General features: G+C 35.3%; 1 pseudogene; it reads left to right on the top strand.

Annotated features, from left to right (window-relative positions):
• Positions 1 to 6,201: 6,201 nt before the first annotated feature.
• LOC139707890 (receptor-binding cancer antigen expressed on SiSo cells pseudogene) lies at positions 6,202 to 7,319 on the top strand (annotated as a pseudogene).
• The last annotated feature ends 1,965 nt before the right edge of the window (positions 7,320 to 9,284 follow it).

Genomic DNA, 9,284 nt, shown 5'->3' with positions numbered 1-9,284 from the left:
ACATAATAGTCAAAATTCCTATTTCTCAAAAAAACCCTGATCCATTAAAAATAACTGATTTCAAAAATGCTAGAAATGAGAAAAGAAAAATATGAATATGTATAAATATCCATGAATGATCCAGATCACAATTAAGTAGAGAAAAGGAAAATAAGAAGACCAAAAGCTCTCAATGAAAAGTTAAATAGTTTCAGTTGGAGTTCAAAAGATTCTCAGCTTCCCTTCTCAGCAGTCAGATGGGGATGTCTGGAGTATGATACTTGCTCCACCCTCAGGATGGGGTTGCTAGGGTGAGAGAGGTAAATCCTATAGGCAGAACTCCTGGGGGGGGGGCAGGGGTAGGCTTAGCTAGGCTCCATGCTTCAGGCTTAGCTAGACTCCAGGTTCTTCACTGGATACCAATTGGTCTGAGTGTTCTAAATCAGCTCACCTCCAGGGCCTGGCATTGCCAGGTTATGCTGGAAGACTACATCCCAGGATCTCCCCTGGGTCCACATATGTGGTAGAAGAGACAATTTTTAGTTCAGTATATTGGCTGTAGACCGCAAGTTTCCTAGTCTCTGACTCTAGTCTGTCTCTCCTGCCCCGGCCCTTTCAAATTGCTGGCAGGGGTGTCTTTCCCAGCCAGTCCTACAAGCAGCCAGATTAGAGGGGGAGGGGACAAGCCCAGTGGGTTTTGGAGACCAGTTGTTCCTGTGTAAACCTTGTTCCACATTTGATTTATTCCTGGTCACTTAGGCACACTGTATATCATGCAGTGTGGGTTTGCCGCCCCTGTGTTTCAGGTCACACTTGGGTTTGTAGAACTCCACTTTCCCAGTTGACAATCCCTGCTCTGTGGCTGCAAAATGATTCCTTCCTCTGTACTTCACATGCCTCCAGATGCGGTTTCTTTCCCATACAAGGCTATTGGGTAGGGCACCTTTCAGTTTAGTTGGGCCGTGTCTTAGATCTCTCAACTCTCTGTATCCAGATGCAACTCATTCTTCCTAAAAATGTGGATTATTTTAATTCCCTTATCCCTCCTCTTTGCTCACAGAGGAACTGCTCTGGCTGGTGCCTCTGGCCACGACAGCAGCTGTGGTGCCAGATTACTTTCTTATTTTATTATATCCAATCTCCTGAGGCCCCAATCTGCTTTGAGTGTCCAGTATTGAATTCCAGTAAAAAATTAAGTTCCCTCCCCCACTTTTTTCACTCATCCACCTTGCTGAGAAGCTGCTTGTCTGCTTTCTTGGCTTCCTACCATGGAGCAGCCAGGAAAGTGACCTGCTCCATTCTGCCATCTTAAATGCTGAATTCTTTTGTCACTTCTAACAGTTTGGGTCTGGAGTTTTAGGAATGTCCTATATATGAGACCATGTCATCTACAAGCTGACATTTTGGCTTCATTTTTCCCAATTTGGATGTTTTTTATTTCTTATTTCTTTATTTATGACTTTGTTTTGGTTTGTTTTCTTTTGTTGTTGTTTGTTTGTTTGCCTTCAACTCTAGCTAGGACTTCTAGAACTATGTTGAATGAAAAGTATTAAAGTAGATATGCTTATCTTATTCCAAATATTAGAGAAAATTATTTCAGCTTTTCTCTATTCTGTATAATGTTAGCTTTTGTCTTCCTATAAATATCTTTATTATATTGAGATACCATCATAAATTCTTTACCCCTGTCATAGGGTAAATTGTTCCTAGGGAGGTAAACAACCTCATAAAAGTGAGCAAAAATAACTATTAAAACCATGCATGAGTGGTCGTTTAAAAACTCATTTGATCATTTTCTAAGAATAAATTCTTAAAAGAGAAATTTCTGAATTGAAGTGCTTTCAGTTATATAAGGGTTTAAAATATTTCTAAATTGTTCTCAAAAATTAGCACTGCCAGTATTTAAGTATAAAAATAGCAAGTATTAAACACACTAAATAATAGGCTTCTTTCTTCTTTTTAGTCTATCATTATTTACTTTTGATTTTTTTTATTTTAATAGTCATTTATTTCTGTACACTGAAGTCATCTTTAAGAGTTTCAAGTAATTATTTGACATAGTTGGTCTATATTTTTACCTCCTCTGTCATTGGGGTTTTAGCCAGTTTTCATTATTAATAGTCTGCAAGTATGTTTTCTTTCTATTTTAATTTGTTTTGTCAGATAATAATTTATATATCCCCCCAAAAAATAAATACTGTTTATTGATCATATATTTTATGGGTTAATTTTCTATTTCATTAATTTGTATCTTTTGTCAGAATCCCCTCTTCCTGTTTTATTGGGTTTATTTCTGTTAATACAAGGAGTATTTCCAATCATTTTTTCAAAAATAGTATAACTGTAGTTTTGGTTTTCACTTTTCTGCCAGGTTAATTTAAAGAAGAAAAAAAAGCATTCCTTTTTTTTTTATTTCTTCACAGCTAATTGCTACTTTGCATCATTTTAATCAAAAAATTTTCAGGTTGGTGCTGTCTTCAGGGTTTTCTGTATAGTTTAATTTATAATCAATCTTTATAAATATCCCATAAAAATTATAAAATCTCTATGTTGTGGCTATTGAGAATGGGGTAGTTTTCCTCATTTCCCTTTCTGAGGATTTGTCACTGTTATATAGAAATGCCTTTGATTTATGGGTGTTGATTTTATATCCTGCTACTTTGCTGAATTCATTTACTAGTTCTAGAAGTTTTTCAGTGAAACTTTTAGAGTCTTCCAGGTATAGAATCATATCATCAGCAAATAGTGCCAATTTGAGTTCTTCTTTTCCTATATATATCCCATTAATTTCTTTCTTCTAATTGATCTAGTCAGTGTTTCAAGAACTATGTTAAATAGAAGTGGTGAAAGAGAGCATCCCTGTGTTGTTCCAGTTTAAGATTTTATCTCACTCCAGTCAGAATGGCAGCTATTATGCATACAAACAACAATAAGTGTTGGTGAGGATGTGGAGGAAAATGTACACTCATACACTGCTGGTGGTACTGCAAATTGGTGCAGTCAATATGGAAAGCAGTATGGAGATTTCCTGGAAAATTGGGACTGGAACCACCATTTGACCCAGCTATCCGTCTCCTTGGTCTATACCTAAAGGACTTAAAAACAACATACTACAGGGACACAGCCACAACAATGTTTATAGCAGCACAATCATGATAGCTAAAATGTGGAAACAACCTAGATACCCTTTAATAGATGAATGGATAAAAAAAAATGTGGCATATATACACAATGGAATATTACTCAGCAATAAAAAAGAATAAAATCATGGCATTTGCAGGTAAATGGATAGAGTTAGAGAAGATAATGTCAAGTGAAGTTAGCCAATCCCAAAATACTAAATGTTTTCTCTTATATAAGGAGGCTGATTCATAGTGGGATATGGACAGGGAGCATGTAAGGAATAGATGAACTCTAAATGGGGCACAGGGGTGGGAGGGGAAGAGAGGGGGCATGGGATAATTAATGGTGGTGGAATGTGATGATCATTATTATCCAAAGTACACGTATGAAGACACAAATAGGTGTGAGTGTTTACTATGTATATGAAAATTGGAGTTCTATGTATGTAACAAGAATTGTAATGCATTCCACTGTTATATATAAACAATAAATAATAATAAAATAAAATCTGTATATTATGAATAAACATTTTTATATTTAGCAAATTTAATTACATTATTCAGTGTCTTTATTCCCATGTTTTATTTTTGACCATTTAATTAGTCAGAAATAAAAGCTATATTAAAATTTCCAATTATATTTATGCTTTAACTAATTTTATCATAGTTGTAATTGTGCTTTCTATATATAATGTGTTATTTACACCGAAAGGCGTATACTCATTTATTTGATACAAATTACATTAGTGGTCAGCACATCTAATTGTTTTATTTAACACTCTTTGCCTGAGGCCTAAACAAGAACAACACTGTTTGCAGGTGCCTGCCATGTCCTTGTCCATTCTTTTCTAACCTTGTTTCACTCATTCAGTTTTAAAGAGTATCTCTTACAATAACACAAAACCTAATTTAAATATTTTAAAACTAAATCCAAGTATCCTTAACCCATTCATGTACATTGAGGGAAAAAAAATCACAGTATCAGCTACTTTGATGTTCCAGGTTTTTTATGCTGTTTCTCACTTTAGTTTTCCTGTCATTTGTTGTAGTGCTAATTTCCTTGTACTATTTTTCTTTATTAATGGGAAATGTACATCTCTTAGCTACAAATCTGGAGTTTAAAAATATTTCAAATATTCATAATACTTACATGTAATGTTCACATTCAGTCATTAAAAATGAATATGCAAATGATAGATGATGGTTATAAGCAGCTGAATAATAAAGTAAGAAAAAGTAGTAATGGTTCAGTTCAATTTTCCTAAATACTATACATTACAACAATGAGATATTGTTTCTCTTCCTAAATAAACAATTATAAAATCTATCAATACATTGTTAACTTTGACATAGGAACACAGGTACTTTCACACACTGCTGGTAAGATTTTGTGTTGGTATAGGTGACTTATGATTTATCCTAAACAAATAAGACCCTGGTAATTGTTTTCAAACATTTTTATATGATCACTTTATGACATTAACCAGCTGGTATATAACTAAATAAGTTGATTTGAGCCAATAGAGCCAATAGTGGTAGGAAAGTATGAGACAAACTCAAGAGAGCATTGTACACAACTGTCCTGTGTTCTTTAAAGTGTCAATAACATGAAAAACAGAATCACACAGATTTTAAATGAAAAAGGACATGGTAACTAATGCAGTGCATTCTTTAACCAAAAAAACAAAGAGGTCATTAATGGGACAATTAGCAATTAGCAAATATGGATAAGGTTTATAAGTCAGATAATAGTATTGCATCAATGTTAATTTCCGTTTCCCATAATTGTACTCTGATTATGTAAGAGAATGTATATACTTAAAAAATTCCTTGAAGAATTTGGGGTAAAGGATATCATATCTGCCATTTATTCTTATAAATTTCAAGTAAAAACAAACAGAAGAGTCAGAGCAAGAGACAGAGAAAACAAATGTAAGGAAATTTAAAGTTTGTGGAGACTGGCCAAAGGGCTTCTGACTATCTAAGTTAGGAGAAGATATATGTCTAAAAATGAAAAGGAAAACTCGATAAATTGATTCACAAATCAGAGAGTCATTCCACCGCATGAATTTATGATTAAATTAAACAAACCATTGAACTAGGAGTTGATTCCAAAAACATACTTATTTTCAAAATGGTTAAGTACAGGTAAATGTAGCCCATCCTTGGGAGACCAGCTTGTGAGGCACCAGCCCAGAAAACCCCTAGTCTTAAAATTTTTTCCCTCTTGGTAGGAAATTTTGCCCTCCCTCTACATGACTCACACCTCTCAAGTTTGCTTTTTCCACAATGCAAATCTCATCCTGAAGTGGCACCCCCTTTCTCCACAGAAAAGTCTTAACTGGGCTTCTCCAGAAATCTTCACCATGGCTGATTTTAGGACTGTCAGCAAAAGAGTCTCTGCAAAAGAGTTCAATGTAGATAAACTTCCTATTTTCATGTCGCCCTGTTTTACTTGGCCACTGGCCAGGAAAAAATCATCACTTCAGGTGCTGAACACCCCCTTACTAGTTTCTCACAAACATGTATCCAGTATAGTAGTTTGTAGAAATGAACAAACAAGGCCTCTGGCCTTGAGCTGGGCTTCACAGAGATGTCTACAATTTTAAGATAAGTTACCAATTGGGCTTTATGTTAACAGCTGGCAGGGGGAGGAAAGAGGGGAGAAAAAGCTCTCCCCTTTTCAGGTGTTGTCCTTGAAGGGTTAACTTGCCCAAAACAATGAAAGAAAAAGCTGCTTTTATGTGAACTTCGGCAGACTGTGAACCTTTGAGCCCCTCCCCTTACATGCTGGATATAAAACTCTGATGAAACTACCTGAACTCAGGGTTCAGGGGATTGATTGATTACAACAAAAGCTGTGCTCTCTGAACCTGGTTGCAGCCAAATAAAACTGTTTCCTGCTATCTTTGGTGTCTTGCCACGTCTGTCCCTACAACAAGCCCACCAGGCATCCACCTACAGCACCTTAAAATGTTTCACATAATGCAGTACAGAAGGCATGAAGCTGTGTAACATGAAAACACTCATGTTCTTCTCATCTGTGCAGTGAGTATGATTTGTTTCCCCCATCAACCAATTTTAGGTTTTGATTCCCACCATGGCCATCACTCAGTTTGGGGTATTTAAGGTTCATACCTGTCTAGCAACAGTATTTTTTTTCCTAAAGAGATTAATATGCAAATGACAGAGGAAGGATATTAAGTGGAGACCAAATACTTTTGCCATCTACGGTCAGTTCTTAAACAGACGTGAAAGAGTAGGCTTGTAAAGATTGAAAGAGGGAATGTGGCAACCCAACAGAATACTTTGGAACAAATAGAACCTGACTATTTTAAAAACATGACATCAAGTATAGGGAAACTCAGAAAATCATTATTAAGAAAACTTTTAAATTTGGGCATCCCCGATAGTAGCACAGGTTTCTTGTATACATTAGCAGCTACACAAGATATGCCTGTTGGCTTTAGTCAGCTTTTATACTGCTGTGACAAAAAGACCTGATGAGAATAATTTTAAGGAGGAAATGTTTATTTGGAGGCTCATGGTTTCAGAAGTCTCAGTCCACAGATGGCTGACTCCATTCCTTTGGGCTGGAGGTGAGGCAGAACATCACAGTGAAAGTGTGTGGTAGAGAAAAACAGCTGGGAACTTGGCACCAGGAAGGAGAGAGAGAGAGCCAAGCTCAGCTCACACAATATATATTCCAAAAACGTACCCCCAGGGACCCACCTCCTCCAGCCACACCCCACCTGCCTATAGTTACCACCCAGTTAATCCCTATCAGGGGATTAATGCCTGATTAGATTAAGGCTCTCATAACCCAATCATTTCAACTCTAAATGTTCTTGCACTGTTTCTCACATGAGCCTTTGGGGAGACATCTAATCTAAACCATCACACTTTTATTCATCAATCTTCTGAATTAGGTAACTTAGATACCTGGCAAGAAAATACCAATGCAGGGGAAGAAGAGCAACAAGACAATATAGCCTGGCAAGCAGAAGTCCTGAGGCAGCAGAAAATAACAGAGAAAAGAAAACAGCAGAATCACAAAGAAAGAAAATGGAAAAGGAAGCACAGAGGCTAAAGGAAGCACAGAGGCTAATGAAGAGGGAGCAAAACAAAATCCTTATGAGATGCTCAAAACAAATATTCTCCAAATGTCATGATGCCAGGAGAAATCTGAACTCCATAAAGTACACACCATTTGTATAGATCAGAGAGTATTTTTAGAATGCAAACACAGTGCTTAATTCAGAGTATTCATCAGACCATCCAGGACACCAGGGTTCTTCCAAAGTACCTTTAATGAGTGAGATTGAAAAGCACAAAAGACTTATGAGACATTTTCTTCAATGTGCTCCAAATATAAGAAAATTATTTGCTAAGAAATTACTACCAATGGAATATATCAATACTTCTCCAGCTTGTTTCAAGCTAAATAAATGGGTATAATTCATTTATGATTTCAAAGAATTCTGCCATTATTCTTTCCTTAAATATGCATAGCTATAGAATAAATAATTTTAATATTCTTTGATTCTATTGTTATCTGACCTAAATTAGACAAACTCTAGGGCTTCAACTTATTTTTATTATCAAAAGCTGGTGCTGGCACACATTTTCTCTATTTGAATTAGTGTTGTTTATGTTTGATGGAGCATTAAGGAATTTGATGATCTGGTCTTTTAAGAAAGTTATATTTAATGTAAGAATTTTATTTATCATGAAATATAGTTAAGTATAAATTGAGATTGTTAGCCACAGACTGGGATCCTAATTAGAATAAGATGTACTCCATGTGTGTACAAATGTGTCAAAATTGACTCTAATGTCACATATAACTAAAAAGAACTAATAAAATGTTCATACTGATACATCAACAGCAAAAAAATAAAAATAAAAATAAATCGAGATATTTTCACTAGTAGAAAAAAGGAGTCTAATAATTTTAAGGAAAAAAAACTTCTAGGCATAATGTTGAAATTTGGGGAAATTATTGTTTAAAAAGCATCAAGGAAATTTTCACCAAAAGACACTTGCACTTTTAGATGAGAAGTGGGTTAATGTTAATGAGGCAGGAGGCAAAAGATCATTGAAAAATTCACTGTAGAAAGTACTCCTTTTCAGGATCTATTATTGAGGCTTCACATGCCAACTCAAAATGCACTATCTTGACACAGATCATATAAACCTCAATAAATTTCTAAAGCCTATGATACTAAAGGTTACCCAATTTTGTTACAGGGCTATTTCAAAGGTGAGTGGGAATTTTTTTTTCCTTCAATACAAAATAGTGAACCAATTGTTCAAAAGCCTTAACTAACCTAGCCTACATGGAAAAACAGTCAGAACAGAACATAGTTTTTTAGGAATTTAAAAAATAAGAGTTGGTGCTATTGTATATTTATTGTGTTTTTGTTGTTTGTGTTTATCTGTCTTATTTTTACATAGCAATTTTAATGTACTTATAGATGAGCTCTTGGAAACAGCATTTTATTTACAACATCAAATAATAATTAAAAGAAAATGGCTTATGATGTTATAATCTATAGGATATGGTTTATAATGTCTTGGCCTATAACTGTCATCTAGGAAGCAATGAGATACTCAATAGAATGTAGTAAATATGAATTTTAGGACAAAAAACAATGCAAGTGTGTCAGAAATGTAGTAATTTAATTTTCATCAAGCCCTACTTCCTATGATATTCCAGTGAATATCATAAACTCTGTAGTAAACACATTGTCATCCCCCTTTTAGTAGGAAAGAGATGTTTCACAAGTTCTTCCATGAAAAAAAAAAAGTTCTGATTTGCAAAGTTCACTGATTTCCAGGGGACAAATACTGCCACCTCGAGAAATGACATGCTACTAACCTGACACTACTTAACAAGGTTTTTGGAAAACATGCAGGTAATCCAAGACAAGACAGTTCTGGGACATACCACTGCTTCCTTTCCATGAAATGGTTGAAGAGTCTAGTGCCAAAACTTGTGGGCAGAAATACAACTATCCATTCCTATATTTCTAAGAAAGAAAGAGTTGTTTTTGATCCTCCATTATTAATCCACAAGTGTTCTTACTTGTTCCCTAACTCAAGCACTCTCCAATTCTGACTCTCACCTAGACTCACTGGAAACTAGGATCTACTCCTATAACTCAAGGGAGAAAAGGGAAC

The sequence above is a fragment of the Marmota flaviventris genome, chromosome 12 (assembly GCF_047511675.1).
Source record: "Marmota flaviventris isolate mMarFla1 chromosome 12, mMarFla1.hap1, whole genome shotgun sequence".
Classification (NCBI taxonomy): domain Eukaryota; kingdom Metazoa; phylum Chordata; class Mammalia; order Rodentia; family Sciuridae; genus Marmota; species Marmota flaviventris.
Note: the sequence above shows the minus strand (reverse complement) of the source record. Positions and strands in the feature narration are given on the sequence as shown.